We start from the raw sequence: 16489 nt of genomic DNA, 5'->3' as shown, positions 1-16489 counted from the left end.
GATATTCGAAGTTCATCGTATATTATGGTTTCAATCCAATTACCAGTAAGGTCTTTGAGATCTTGGTAAAACCATTCTTTGGGCTTTGCTACCAAAAATAGTCACACTCCATTTTCAACGTCTCTTTTGGATTCCAATGCAATACTTTTGCCATTGATATGAATAAATAGTAATCTGACGGTCTAAGATCCGGACTAAAAGTGGTAGGAGCTCAATACCACCAAGTTCTTCGATCTTATTCCGTATGACTTTCGCAGTATGTAGTTCATCATTGTCTTGTTGTGAGATACTGCTTTCACTTAACTAAACCTGTATATTTCTCCGATAATACCTCATACATTCGCATCAGCTCTCCATTGTAAACACTATATATTCACAACAACCTCTCTTTTTATACTTAATACACTGTTTACACTACCACTACATCAATACTCACAATTAGACAGTCTCTAATAACTTGGTTATCGAAACGCGCGTCAGATAGTGTAATTTTGAGTATTGGTGTGGTGGTAGTGTGAACAGTGTGTTCAGTATGAATATCACCAACGGTTCCAGAAATTCCAGCTTAAACCTTCATTTTTGACGGATTCTGGTAATTGGCCGTTGTCTGAACACTGAGTTTCTATATTCTGGTCATCAAGATCAATCCATTTTTAATCGCAAGTAACAATGCGTCTATATATATTGTCTTTAGGCAGGTAAAGGAGCAGTTTAGACACCTCTACTAGACATTTCCAATTTCCAATAAAAAACACATATTCCATATTTCTCGTTTTATAGAATTAGAGACAACTTATGTGATATGTTTCAATGGAGGCATAGGAATTTTCACATATGAAAGCCTACATTACTTATGAGACACCCAGTATGTTCAAAGCTATAATTACAAAATATTTGAGCCGATGATATTGTAAATTTTCCTATAGTCTACACTGCAGCTGTAATAAATTCATATTCACATTTCTAATAAAGTTACCATGATATTTCAATACGTGATAATCAATATTGAATACATATTAAAAAATAATAATAAATTCTAGTAGCCCGTAGTATCAAGGAAAAAAATTTGCTAATTGTTGGTGAAAATTATAAAACATATCAAAAAGCAGCTGAAATATTCATTAACAGACACCAAGAAAAAATCTACAACAGTCAGGAGAAATAATAAAAATAATAAACAGGAAAACCGGTTGCAAATGAGGTTACGAAGTTAGATGTAGTGCTGTCTATAGCAGCAAAATTCCGAATATTCTTCGCACTGGAATGTGGGTAAAAGTATAATTTCACAAATTTTTGTGGAGAATGGAAACAAAGGAGAATGAGCTTCACCCATATAAACCAAAATTCATCCACATATTATAATTTAGCAAATACGACTGTAACCTTTTAATAACCACGCCGAATAACAAAATTATTAGGAGTTTATACATTTATATTAAATCATTAGGCTATCATTCATGTTATCCATTATATTCCAATATAACTTAAGTTTTGTTGCTTTCTATGTAGATGAGTGACAATTCTTTAAAAAGAATGATTGTCAAGATATATAGTTTTGTATTATTTTATTATTTTTTATATTTATCAGTGAATTCTCTTGTCCCTTTTAATTGACAATTAAAATGAGTATATTTTTATTAATAAACTCATAACCTAATCCTAAAATAATGAAAAAATTAAAAATTAGAACGTAACAAGATTATATTTCATGAATTCTTATACGCCATTTTTCCAATATAAATAGTTTTAATTTTAAATACCATTTTAAAAAATTTTGTTAATTCGTTCAGTAAAACATTTGAAAAATTGTAAACTGTTTTTTTTTTGTGAATAAAGTTTGAGAAGTGGAATTTATAATTCACAAGCTTTATTGAACTTTCATGCATGACGTAACAAATAAATTCTTAAGAAAATTGTAAACGGATGTTGTTGTTTACAAGGTTTAAAAAATCATTTGTGTAGACCGTGATAATTTATTAAATAAATTGTAACTTGGGTTGTGTTTATTCATGCATTCATGGTTTTTGTTTTAGAAAAAATATATTTGATGGTTAGTTGGTACCAAGTTATGCAACAAATTATTATCGATTGTAAGTATTAAACTTGTAATGAGGTATTCTACATTCTACAACTTAGTTACCGGAAAAAATATTGAAATTTGTAATTTTTCAACGAATCTAAAAAATTGAAATATGTATGCTTCTAAATGCTCTTGATTTCAGGTCTCTTCTGTTTTAAAAATAGTTCTTATTTGTTAATTTTTAAAAGATTGATAACGTTTCGACTTAACTTCAGTCTTTATCAAAATATGATATTGACACTGACTATTATATTAATCAATAGGTCACCTACATCATGAACATCAAAATAAGAATAAAATCAAAATAGAAATTTGCTCTAATAAGAAAAATTAATTTTTCCTCAGTCCTTACATCTCAAATATGTAGCAGTACTTAATCAATCAAATTATTATTACAATTTACAAAATAGAGCTATAAATTGTTTAGGTCTTTTTTATCATTTATAGATTTTTCTTTCTGTGAACCATTTCTAAAAATTTCCTTTCTAGTGTATTAGATTCCGTTCCAAAAATTTTTGTATCTTTATAATTGAATTTATGTTTTTTTGATATTTCATAGTTTATTAATGCAGTTTTATTTTTTTATCGTATTGATGACCTTTTAGACTATTTTCTAAATATTCAAAGGTCTGCCCTATGTACACAGCGTCACAATTAGTACACAATGCACTTGATATATTGATGATGATGATTTCTTCTTTCGTTTTTTAGTATTTTAGATTTTAATTCAGTGAAATACTTGGATAACGTATTATAATTATTATTATGCAAAAGACTTCTGCACTATTCAGGTTAGAGCCGGTATTATTTACCTATGCCGGATACAAAGGATCAAAATGATTAGGCTCGGTTCACATAATGAACTTGCGCACTGTGTGGCAAATATTCAATATTACAGCCTTCTGGTTTTTTGATAATCAGAGTTTAGCAATGCTATCGTGCAGGGTCTTAGACACGACGACAGATGCTGACATAATAATTGGGACTATTTCCACTTTTTCGCTGGGCCACATATGTATATCGGTGGAGAATCGATGTCATATCGAGAAGGTGATTGATTTGACGCTTATTTGCTGCCTATATCTTGATATCGTCCATATAAAGAGGATGGGAGATGGTATAGTTGGTGTCTCTGTTCGCTGTCTTCTGAATCCGTACTTTGTATCATTGAGCATTGCAAGGAAGAAGCACAACATTTCTTCATCCTTGTTGAAAGGAAGCTTACAATAGTTAAATGAACTTTGTGAATTTGCAAAACCTCCATAAGCCAGGAATGAGGTACACTATTAAACGCTTTCTTATAATCCACGAAAGCAGTGTGTATATTCAGGTGATCTTTCTGTGCTTGCCGAAGTATCACAGAGTCCATGATAAGTTGTTCTTTGCACCCTTTATGATCTCTTCTACAAACTTTCTGTTCCTCTGCTTATTATTATTATTATTAATTATTATTAGCTGTTCAAAAAGCAAAAATTGCATTGAAAGAAAATAATTATCCGGGAAAATTATAAATAACATATTCAAGTAAAGGATAAAAAGATACTACTACAATTAATTTAAAAACAAAACTGAAATGAAACATCAAAACATTTTTCCTTACCATATGTATAAGGACTTTCCCAACACTTATCGAATTATTTCAATAAATATGATATTAGTATAAGTCATAAAGGACATAATACATTATCCAAATGTTTCACTAAATCTAATCTTTCCACACACTCCGAGAGCAAATCATCCATGATGTACTGAGTGAAAATGAGTGACACTGAGTTTCCCATTGGTGTTCTAAAAATTTGTTTGTAATATTTATTATTAAGAGAACAAACAAGACGTGCTAGTGTGCATTAAGGACTAAAGTCAAATATGACTACAATGAATACAACTCTAAAATACGTAACTGAATAGAAAATACAGTGATAGTGGTCTAAGGAAAACTGAAATACTCAAAGGAAATCGACAATATGTGAAAATTTTGCGAAAATCTTATAAAGATTAGACATAAAACCAGTATAATTGGACGACAAACATTTAACTAAAAAGTTGTCAAAACTTGATAAGCCAAAATAAACTTCTTATCAGACCTCATCAACATCGATTCAACTCGAACATGTGCGTATCTAGGGAAAAGAAATGAAAGCAGATGATAATAGCTTATAAGTAGGTTAGGGGCTGAAGTTACTAGGCACCTGGTACCAAACCGCCTAGAAGACACTACGCATGTAAGAGCGGCTAGAACAGCATTCAAATAAAAAAAATCTAAAAGAGTGCGAAACGGAAAAAACTTTTCAAGAAATACTGGGAAAATTTAACACCATCGAAAAATCCAATGAATGTCTAGAAATGAAAATAGATCAAATGCAGTCATACATTGCGGAAACCAATACCAAAAGAACCAATACCTCAAAATAACAATTAGGCACAACGAAGAAAAACTCAAGCACAAGACACGAGAATTAACATACTAGAAAGAAAGGTGAGACAATAAAATATTGTAATATATGAAATGAAGAAATCAGAAAAAAAGATACAGCAAACCATAAATAAAAAGATTAAACAAGCATTCAAAAGAATTGATATTAAGATAAAACAAGAACTACACGCTGAAACAAAACATGTTTTCCGCCCTAATGCATAATTATCATTCTATATACATAATTTTCTATCACAGTAAGAAGTAATCGTTAATAGACAACGCATTGTACCACACCCCGAAATTCAATAATCTTCTAAATAATATCAGCATATGAACTAATGGCATGTTTCTTTTAAAGAAGAAAGATGAGTATCTAGTTTTGCCCTCTGTTCAACCAATTATAATACAGATATTGATTCTAGTGTTGAAAAATCTGTGGTAATGATTACTTATGTACAGCCTTCAACATTGGAAGATGCAGAATTTCATATATTTCTGTTCTCCATAAGTGTAAAGATGAATATTTTGTTTTTGATTTCGCCATAAAATTTCGTTTCTCAAAAAAATATAACTATGCTACTCAATACATGATGCTTTTAAACATCTGTAATATTAAACGTACATAAATGAGGTCAAGAAACCATCAATGAAAATCCAAAATATTTCTCATTAGAATTTGTGTCATTGCATTCTTTATCAACATTTAAAAATATTCTGAAATAACTTGTGAATATTCTTACCAGTCTTTTGCATATCTTTTGTCCGAAAAGGAACAGTAATCACGTCATTTATATGTTCTGCATCGCAATATTAGGTGTACAATCGTTAGAGGATACAAATATTTGAATATAACATCTGTTTGTTATTGCTTCGTAGCTTCTGTTGTAAAATTTCATTCGTATACTTCTCGTTGCCAATGCTTACTATTCGCGTTAGGGTGCTAAGTGTTACAAACTGTAATAAAACAAGTTATTCCATAACAACGCACAAATTTGCTTTCTACAAAACACGGAATTTTGATATTTGAATTAATATATGATATTCTATATGTTTTTTTTATTTTATTAAATTGAGATCTTCTAAAAAAGTATTTATTTCCTATCACAGATAATTAAGACTCCCCAATTCATAGATTTTGTATTTTAGCATATTTTATAAACACAAATTCAAGATTCATATTTAAATAGAATTAAGATTATTTCGTAATCTACTGAACATTCAGTGTGTCAAGAAGTTTCTTCTTATTTTAAATTAAATAATATCGACATATTTTGAAATAATCAATGTGTAATACATATAGAAAGTGAGACAATAAATATGAAGGTAATATTATGAGACTTGTTGGAAATGACTCCCTAGAGAAACGAATCGGATGGACGGTGATGCAAAAGAGTCTCAATTCTCAAAGCAGAAGTGTAACATGTATCTCATTCTCATATCAGCGATCGCGTGAGTCGTATAGTCGATTAAGTGATTTATCGGGAGTAAATTTAAGTGCTTTCGATGCCTATTTGTCAATGATTCGTATACCAAGAAATAATTTTCATTTACTATTAGGTTTCTTTTTTAAAAACCGAATAAAATTTTTGAACTATCTGATGATTAATGTTTAAATTTATTCAGATAAATAGTACTATATTTACAAAAATACAGATTACAGTTTGAAGGATTTTGTTTTCCAAATTAACAACACAAACTGCAACTTAATTTCCATTGTAGAAATTTAGAGATTGTTTTGTTACTTGTATGGATTTACGTGAATTATTTCGATCTAGATAGTATGTGCAGTGTAATAATAACACCCTCTGATTGGTTCTATTTGGTCTCTTTCATTATTTAGTCCTGTTGTTTTCTTCTCCAAATCTAACCTCTGCTCATTCTTTTTCTACTTGTTCCTATTAGAAACTAGAATATTATACTCCGTAACTTGTTTCACTCCTTCGAAATATTGCATTGTAACGTTGAGCCTCCACTCCATTCTTGTGTTGGTTTTTATATTCCTCTTATTGGTATATTTGTGAGGATTAACAAATAGACATGGCCACTAAATCAGTTGAATAATCTTGAATAATTTACATACATATGAGTAACGAAACACACAAAATATTCAAACAATACTGAAAATTTATTCATTATTATCATTTTTCAAGTCTAATATGCTATTCACTCTTATCCTCCTAATAATTCCGTGAACTACAGTTTTGTAATTATTTTGCCAAATAGGTGATTGATACAGAGAAAATAATTACACATTCATTGTTGACGCTATGGTCAAAAAAATCATCTATGCAAGAGTGTTTTCAAGTGTGCACTGTGCACTTCCTCCTAACAGTAAAATTATAAAGAATGTAATCACAAATGAGTTTGAAAATATTAACACTTTTCGTGTCGCTGACCATAACACAATATTTTTGATTTGGTCTTCGCAAAACTGTATAATTTGTTAAAGAACTTCTAAATAGCTTCCTTATTTCAGTTAAGGTATATTTGTTTTGAAATTTCAGATGTATCTACTTGGAATACTTGAAAAACCAATTGTTGTTTAGCACACTTTTAATACTGAAAATCAATTGAAGTAAGAGTTAAAAATTTAGCTTTCGATGCACTATTATAGCATAGCTCAATAATTAGAGCCCAATAATTATATCTATATTTCACTTGAATTGTTCAAAAATTATCCAATGATGAATTTAAATATTTATGAATAAATGTTGATCCCTCATTTATTCATTTTTCGATAGTTAATGAAATGTTTTTCCTAGAAAACCTGAGTATGGTTAATTTCAATTTTACTTTTGAGGATAATTCAAAATTCACTATTTACTATAATTTATTTGCCACTCCGTATATTATTAAATCTAACAATTGATATATTTCAAACAATAACTATATCTATAAGCAATCGGAAAGTTTTCTCAATGAATGAAAAGTCTCTAAAGATGACTACTGAAGTAAATATAATCCACTATCTCCAATCTCTGGAGATTGAACTTGAAAAATGCAATGGAAAGAGAAAGAGCTTCCAGTTCTCAGTTTCGGAAAGCTTCGAGGGAACAGCAAATAATCGTCGAGAGAATCTAGCCAATAGACTATGCATATCAATAGTCATTGTTGGTTCGATCTTTGAACGGTTCGGAAGTGAAAAAGATTGTTGACAGGTTGCGCAAAATCAATCAAGAAATGTTCAACTAATGAAAATTATTGTCAGTCATAATGATATTGTGTAATCACATGTTATGTTTCTCTCAAATGTTTAATGCCACAGAAATGATTATAAAAAAACAGCACAAGTTCATCGAATGGATAGAAGAGCAGAAAGGTAGAGATACAGATGAAAGCGGATTTCATTTGCAAACCTTGAGATAATATGAACGCAGTATAAGACGTCGACTATGTGGTCTATCCATTCGAAATTGCAAACTATTGATCAGATTGACAATACCGTAATAAATTTTGAAGGTACTTACCAATGTTCGTGTCTTTTGCTTCCGTAGAATATATAATAGAAAGGAGCGTACTGCTTATTACTATCCTATCTTCCAACACAATAAAGGGTTGAAGTTTTTCATTGCCGACAGTGATGTTCTTTTGTAGGTTAAGAATCGGCAGCTTTGATGACTGGTTGCGAATGAAGAGAATATCTAATCTGATCCGTTTACTCCACCCCTGAATCAAAACAATTATTTACCATCACATCCCATTGTAACCTATTATGTATAGACTCAAACTAGAAAGTTTTAACATGTACATCAATGCGCCGTGAATAAATACAAGGTGTCCAAAAAGAGTATCGGGTATTTGTTTTTGCGCCACATTCGAAACCGAGCGACGAAAGGGAGCGGGAAGGGATTCGTGGCATCCGCCATTTTGTGGAGTTTTAGTCACGATAGAACAATACTCGGGGACGTATCGCACATTTTGCGTACGAGCGTATTATCGTAACGGTGATTCAATAGTGACTGCTCAACGTCTGTATCGTGCGGAATATCTTACACGCCACGCGCCAAGTGACGATAGCATTAGGAAATGGATCAGGATGTTCGAGAATACAGGTGCGACAGTTAAAATTCAAAACTCTGGTCGCCCTTGTTCAGTTCGCGATGAAGAAACAATTGAAGAAGTTGAGGCGTCGGTTCGTCGAAATCCATCTTTATCCATCCGAAAGCGTTAAACATAAAAAAATCGTCCTTACATTTGATTTTAAAGGAAGATTTGCATTTAGAAGCCTATAAAATTCAATTGGTTCAAGAATTGAAGGATACAGACTATGCTAATAGACTGAATTTTGCGAACGAAATGATGCAGCGATTTAACAACTTTGAAAACATACTGTTCAACTACGAAGCAAATTTTCACCTGAATGGTCTTGTTAATAAGCAGAATTGTCGGTACTGGGCAGTCGAGAATCCGAGACGAAAGCATGAACAACCCCTGCACAGCCCAAAGGTCGTTATTTGGGCCGCTATGTCTGCTAAAGGAATTATTGGTCCTTATTTTTATGAAGATCAACGAGGCCGAGCAATCAATGTGAATAGTGACAGTTACTGCGATATGTTGCGAAATTTTTTGGTCTCAAAGCTGCAGGAATTTGCAGGTTTCAACTCAAGAACGTGGTTCCAACAAGATGGGGCCACTTGCCATACCTCGAAAGACTCCATGGAAGTTTTGAATGAATTATTCCCTAATAGTCAATAGGCGAAGACCATCAACTGGTCTCCCAGAAGCCCCGACCTTAGTCCACTTGACTACTTTGTATGGGGATACCTTAAAAGTATGGTTTATCAAAATAATTCAACGAACCTAACCCAATTGAAGGAAAACATCAGGTCAGAAATGGCAGCAATATCAAGAGCTGTGTGTCGACGTGTTATCGCCAATCTTCGTTCCCGTTTAGAAGAGTGCCAGCAACGTAACGGTCATCATTTGGATAACATCATCTTTTCCAATTCATATGGTATCAAAAAACAATAAAAGTTTTTATTGCTTATAAATATTTTTTGTTTACTTGAACTTACAAATACCCGATACCCTTTCTGGACACCTTGTACTTGCAATTTTCGAAACTGTTGTCCAAAGAAAAAAAAATTTGTTTGGGATTTTGCAGATTTAAAGTTGTAAAATGCAAATTATTTCTGTACGGTTAGATATCAAGGAATATCAATATTGCTTCCTCACATTATAAAGCAGCTTGCAAAAGTTTAAACACGACTTATTTTAATTCGCACATTTACATTATGCTCAACACCAACTTTATAGAGTATTATTAATCATTCAACGTGCAATTTAATTTTTCATTTTAATTTGTGTTGTCCATTTTTCCTGCGCCAAGTTTTATCTACTGTAAGTGTAATAAAATTTAATTGCGTAACCTCTATGTAACATGATGAAGATCTCTAGACCTTTCAGAAAATTCAAGTAGGAAGCAAGTGGAGCAAAAGTGCTAGATATATCGGACAATTGGAAAGTGCTTTATTAAATCGTGCGCGCTTTTTGTCGGATGTTGGATATACCTAATAGAGTGCGCATCGATATCGGTATCGTAAAGAATCCCCCTGACATTGACAGCAATATCCGGATACACGTCACTAAGAGGAAATTGTGCAATACAAACAATTCCAATTATATGTGATAGGTACATTCTCATTTAAACAATCTTGATTGGAATTTATGAAAGCAAATACTTCGTTACTTGATACACGTTTATAAAACCTTGTACACACGTATTATTTTATTGTTCGATTGCATATAATATGCATTTACGAAAACATTGGATTGGGAATATAATTATTTTTGTATATTTGAAATATTCTGAATATGATGTAATTTCATCAAGTCATAGATATTTACATGATTACAAAATTTATATCTTTTGTACAAATGTTCATGTAGGAAATGAAATATCTATTTAAGTTCTAGGTTTTAAACAAAATATCCGGGTCCTTATAACATACTAATACATTAAGACACCCCTTAACACTACAAAGACGGTTGTCATACCCCGACATTGTCCTAAGTAATTTACAACGAGGACATGCACTTCCCGATAGTATGCAAAGTGAACACACGGCCGACATGAAAAGAGGAGGTTGAAATTTAGAGGAGTGAAGGGAGTTTGATGTCATGTAGTGGGCATAAAGTAGCAATCCAAAGTGTAACATGTGGTTTGAAGTGGTGCTCCTCGTAAAGTTATCAGTGGGCATGTGGTGGTAACGGCCCCTACTCGTCCCGAATTATAAATGAGAGAGACCTTTCCTATTTCTGAATCCTGTACGGTCGTAATGACAATGCGATGTGATGAGCCTCCTGTTCTATTCTTCACTATGATGGATTTTCCATTATAATATATTTTATTTGAGTTATATAAAACTCAACCGATTACTATTAGTTGGGAAGAGATTTGAATAGTGATAGATGAAAATTGAAATACTAACTTTTAGGCCTGAGAAGGTACTAAGGTAGTATTTATAAGTTCTATGTTCGCAATAGAAATAATATATGATACCACAAAAGAATTTTATTAAAGAATCAAGAAGCAAAAAGATACATCTAAACAAAATCGATAAAAAATTCAAATTTTATAGGGTTTAAGACTAATTCTTGTTTATCAAGAATGAGATCACACATATGGAGCCAAATCTACGGTTCGGATAATATAGTTACAATATTGAAACCACATATGCGGATCTAGGGAAAAATAAAAAAAAAGGCACAGAATACTTTTGCGACGATTTTCGACATTGTTGGGTCGGAGTAGAAACAACAATCTTGTTATTAAATTGATAATTAGTTATGGTTATCATAAAATTAACTTTTGAACTATAACTGTTCATGTGTTTCATGAATTTTATATGGATAATTTTGATTGTATTGTTGTTTTTCTATCGTATTCATCAATACATATGTCGGAAACTCTATAAGTTTGTATATCAGAAATTACGTCGAAGATTTCATGGGGTTAAATATATTTACTTTTTCTACATTTGACAAGCATTATTTATACCTTGCCGTATGGTCCTATTTGAAATCATTGGTTAAAACGACAATATGACGTCATCTGGAAAAATTATGTCACCTAATCATTAACATCAATTTTTTACTTCATATTGTATCTTCATATCCACTTTCTTGAATGAATCATGTTGATGTTTATTTTGATATATAACTGTATATAATATGTAATGATAAGAAACCTCATGTACATTATTACTTAGCTCATTATTAAAATTATTCATAAATTACTTGAATATTTGCATGAATATTTCATTCAAATTTCCATCTCTATTTTTTACTACATCGATGATGCAATCATCCATATAACTTATAAAGAATGAGATATTCATGTTAAGTTTGCTTATTTCAAGATCTTCCATTAATATTTTTTGTATATTGAAGTGAGTGTACAGTTTTCATTTTGAGTTATGCCTGATCTTGAATTTTGTCCTATTGTTACGAGCAACCCCGCAATATGGGACCTGGAGTCGGTCCTTTCCGTCTGTCCTGGAATTCTAAAATTCGGCAAAGCATGGCCCATTTGATACGCTCGAAATTCGTTTGATGTTTGCTTTTATTTAAATTATAAAAGTTTACATTGTTTCTTTTGAACTAATTTCTAGTAAGATCTATTTATTTATTTGTTTTGTATTTATATTTTCTAGAATTTTTGAGAACTTCCTTTAGATATATAAACGAGTTCCTTTAGCGCAGTTCACTTAGTTGAAAATAAATAGTCAAAGTGAACGAAACGAAATACAAAAGTAACCGAAGAACTTGAGTAAATTACTTAAGTTAGTTAAGTGTAGTGTAAAGTATTTAAATAAATTAAGAACGTGATGGATATTGTTTAAAAATTCATCCCACGAATAGAAAGAGTGTATGTCTCTGAACTCATTTTCTATGTTCTTATCGAAGGAGAAAATTCAATAATTGAAATTAGTTTAGTATGAAAAATATATCTAAGACTTTAATTCGATATTCATGCTGTGAACGAGTATTTGTAAATTTGAAATGATATAATCTAAATTTTAAAACCAAAATTATCCTTCTTGCGTTCAAGAAAGTTGTAAATATTTTCTTCTCACAATAGAATGTTTATATATGATCAAAACGAAATGTACTATATTATTCATGTGGTGTATGATCTATTTATTTATATTGTGAATGTCGGCAATATTTCAATAAATCCACAAAATCGAAATATTTTCTGTAAAATAATATATTATTTATTGGGAGAGAACTAAAATTAAGACAATTTGTCCGATTATAAACAAATATATAGGAAATTTCGATATTATTTGTTTACAAATATAACAAAACTGACTTGACATCAAAAAGTCAGATATCAATCTAGTGTATCGTTTCCCACTCTTAGATATTAACTGGTGATTGTTTGTATAAGAAATAGGGCTATAATGAAAGATAAACACCAAAGGAAGTGATAATAAGCATCTTCTAACTTCTAGCTCGGATTATTCACAAATCTAGTTTGGGGACTCGTTAATATATGGATATATTTGTACTATCTAGAAACAGATTTGTGATCCTAAGTTAAAAAAATATATGTATTGATTTCTTGTCTTTAAATAGCAATAAATGTATAGAGTAGACATAACTAGTAGAAAATAAAACAGAAAACACGCAGACATAGCATTCCGTGAATTGACAGAGAATTTAGTGGTGCACAATATATAAATAAATATTAAAGTTTTTTCCTTTTTTTATTTCATTCATCTCTTTGTTCTGTATAGGACATTCCACAATTTTTAGCGGTCTCATTAAAATGATTCTTTCCCCAATATTTTATGGATTTTTATCAATCAATACCTACGACTGTTTGTCTTGGCACTACAGGTATTCCCTACCTAATCGTCTTTGTACTTTTCTTTAGGTCCATTAGAATTTGACTATATTTTTCCACCCAACCACCTTAATGGTCAGTTCCTTGAATCTTACTTTGGTTTCATTACTTTTGTGTTTTTCTTTTGCATCCGTCTATCAAATTTAAGTCTGAATTCGTTTCTCTTAACATTATCTTCTTCAATATGATAGTTCAATGAATATTTATAAACTTTTCCAACTTTTGGTTAATTCCTAATAATATTTTTTTAACGTTTCCTGCTCCTTTTGACATTTTCGATCTACTTTCAAATTGAGCTTTAGTCATGCGATTCCATTCATTACCCTTTTCTATTTTTGTTCTCAATTCCTGTAATTTTGTTTGTTTTTCAATCTTATTTCTATCAATATTCATTACCATTTTTATATAACTATTTTTTTGTTCCACATATTTATCAATTGTTCTGTTATTGTATCCGTTATCACCACCACATATTCTTTTTTCTATAGTTTAACTGGTTACATTTCCATTCAACTTAATATTACTTTGTATTTTGTATATTGAACTTGCTAAATTTCCTTTTAATTATAGGGAGTTGTGACAAATGAGTAACAAGTAAAAATTCCATAATTCCTCGTAATGCACTCCATTATAATTAATTTTCTATTAATTCATAATTCATGTTATTAATATTACAGATAATGCAAATGTTACGTTCAGTTGGAAAAAGGATTTAGAAAACAATGTTATATTAGGATGAATTTGGGCGAGTGAATAAATTAAGTCTGACTAGTTATAGATCACACGTCTTAATATCGTTTTAAAAATTCGCGTTATCTACATATATGAATTATAGTTAGAAAAAACTTAAAAAAACACTTATATAGTTAATCAATGTTAAAGCTTTGTTTTTTAATATAAGAATAAACCGATCAACGAGACAATAAATGTCATCATTGTCCTAAAAGCGTGGGATGCTCAACATTAATCGTTATAGTTTCTTAACAGTTTTATTCCAAAACGCAGTTATAAAAAATATACAAAGTGCCACACACACAGTGACATTAACTTTCTCTTTAGTCAATTTGAGAATTTTAAAAATTATTTATTTGTCAAATTATGAATGATTAGCATATCAAGTACGGTGAATCGGGCAAGAATAACGGTACGAATTTATAAAATTATTTTATTTTTAACAGTCGTTAATAAGTCTGTAAGAATTTTAATTTATCTGACTGTTTAAAGTGAGTGAAAAAATTGCACTCAAAGATATCGTCCTAGTATGTCTGGAAAGAATAATTGTACGAATTTATGAAATTATCGTATTGTCATTGGATTTGATGATTTTAAATTTATTTAGATCGTTTAAAGTGGGTAAAAAGCTCATTACGTTATATCTTGGTAATGCTAGTGAGGATAATTGTAGGAATTTATCAACTTGTTGTATTGTCATCAATCCTTGAGTGTGCGAAATTTCAAATAACGTTTTTAAATACTGTTTTAAATTCAGAGAATGTTATATAAAAATAAATTGCGAATGTCTTGAGTCTTTATATTGAAATTATCTCCAACTATATAGACTACAAATCCAATACCAATCAAACATATGATTTATTAAATGAAAGTGTATGTAGTATATTGAATTCGTATTGCGAAGATTTTTTTTAAGCTTTTAATGTAATGGATCTTCAAAAACTATGAAAACTGTAATGTTTCTCTTAATTATTTTTTCTCGTGGAGTGAATATATGATCAGTCTTTTACACATATAGTTTATTTTAAACACTTTATACTACACGTAACTAACATATAATAATCAACTTATCAATAATACTTGACTAAGTTCGCTACACACTCATTTATAAAGCCAAAAACCTTAAAAATTAGAAAGACCTTCCTAAAAATTAGTTCATAACAAAAAATGTAAACAAATCGCCTGCTATGATAAAAAATTATATGAAAAAACATCAAACGGTCCGCGACTTCTCCATATCTTAGAATTCCATACCATTCTATAACCAAACAGGGCCGGTTTCATGCCAATCGGCAACTGGACCCATTCATGCACTACTTTCCGGTCATATACAAATAACAGGGCACCGTCTTCACCAGACACTGATGATGGATGTATAGCTGCAAATTAATATATGAACTCCTGTATCTTTTTCCGGAAGACGGTTGCTAATCCTCGTGCGTTCTTGATATGACCAGTGATGCTGCAGACCATTGAATAATTTTCCGACAGAGTGAACAAATCTTGTTGTTGATCTGTAGTGACTTCATCTACCTTTACCGGTACCTCAGTACGCATCCATAAATTTTTTCGAAAGCTGGGTCAAGCTCGTCTCGCAATGGTTCACTATTTTCCGTAGGTCATGGTCTCCTTCGATAAGCGCTAGTCGATTTTGGTGGACTACTTTCGGATGTCCATTGGAATCTTGCTCATGCGATAGATGACCTGATTGATCCTTCTCTGAATTAAGTATGGACCCTCCCACGATTTTTGTAATTTTGGGTGAAATCCCTTTCACATCGTCGTGTTGTGCCCCTCTTTAAAACCTCCGTCTCTGGCTTTCGTGTCATATCGTTTTTTTATTCTGTCGCTGGCCACTTGAGGATTCGAACGAACCAATTAGAGTATGTCGTCCATTTTTTTTCTCAGTTGGATCACATAATCTCTTCCCGCCAGGTCTTCTCCCGAACGACAGCTAAATTCTATGTTACAAAGAAGCCGTATTTGACGTCTAAACAAAATTTTCGCAGTTTTACCGTTGGACTTTATAATAGCGGATCGGTAAGCCATTTCAAATAGGGATAGATATTGGTCCCAATCTCTCTGGTGGCTGGAAACTACTTTGGATAGATATCTGCCAATACTCTAGTTCATTCTCTCGATCATTCCATCCGATTCTGGATGTGATGAGATCATCCTAATCTTCTTCATTCCCAGCTTGTCACAGATTTCTTGGAACACATGTCTCTCGAAATATCTTCCTTGATCGCTGTGAACTTTCAAGGGCACACTATATCCATCACCACTAGGATGCACCACCACTGGTGCAAGTTTTATATTTCTCACACCAACTCTTCCCATAGCCGTACCAATAAAACCCTTCACATCGCCGTACCAATAAAACCCTTCACGATTTCACTGAAGTGTT

At 31.4% G+C, this 16489-nt stretch overlaps 1 long non-coding RNA gene across 1 annotated transcript in view; it reads right to left on the bottom strand.

Annotated features, from left to right (window-relative positions):
• LOC130451107 (uncharacterized) overlaps positions 1-16489 on the bottom strand; it is a 48947-nt gene that overhangs the window by 20768 nt on the left and 11690 nt on the right. Inside the window, exon 2 of the long non-coding RNA XR_008910671.1 lies at positions 7964-8162. This is a non-coding gene — a long non-coding RNA (uncharacterized LOC130451107). The remainder of the gene's footprint in view (positions 1-7963; positions 8163-16489) is intronic.

Source organism: Diorhabda sublineata, chromosome X, assembly GCF_026230105.1.
Source record: "Diorhabda sublineata isolate icDioSubl1.1 chromosome X, icDioSubl1.1, whole genome shotgun sequence".
In the NCBI taxonomy this organism is placed as follows: Eukaryota; Metazoa; Arthropoda; class Insecta; order Coleoptera; family Chrysomelidae; genus Diorhabda; species Diorhabda sublineata.
The sequence above is the reverse complement of the archived record's forward strand: the minus strand, read 5'-3'. Positions and strand labels throughout refer to the sequence as shown.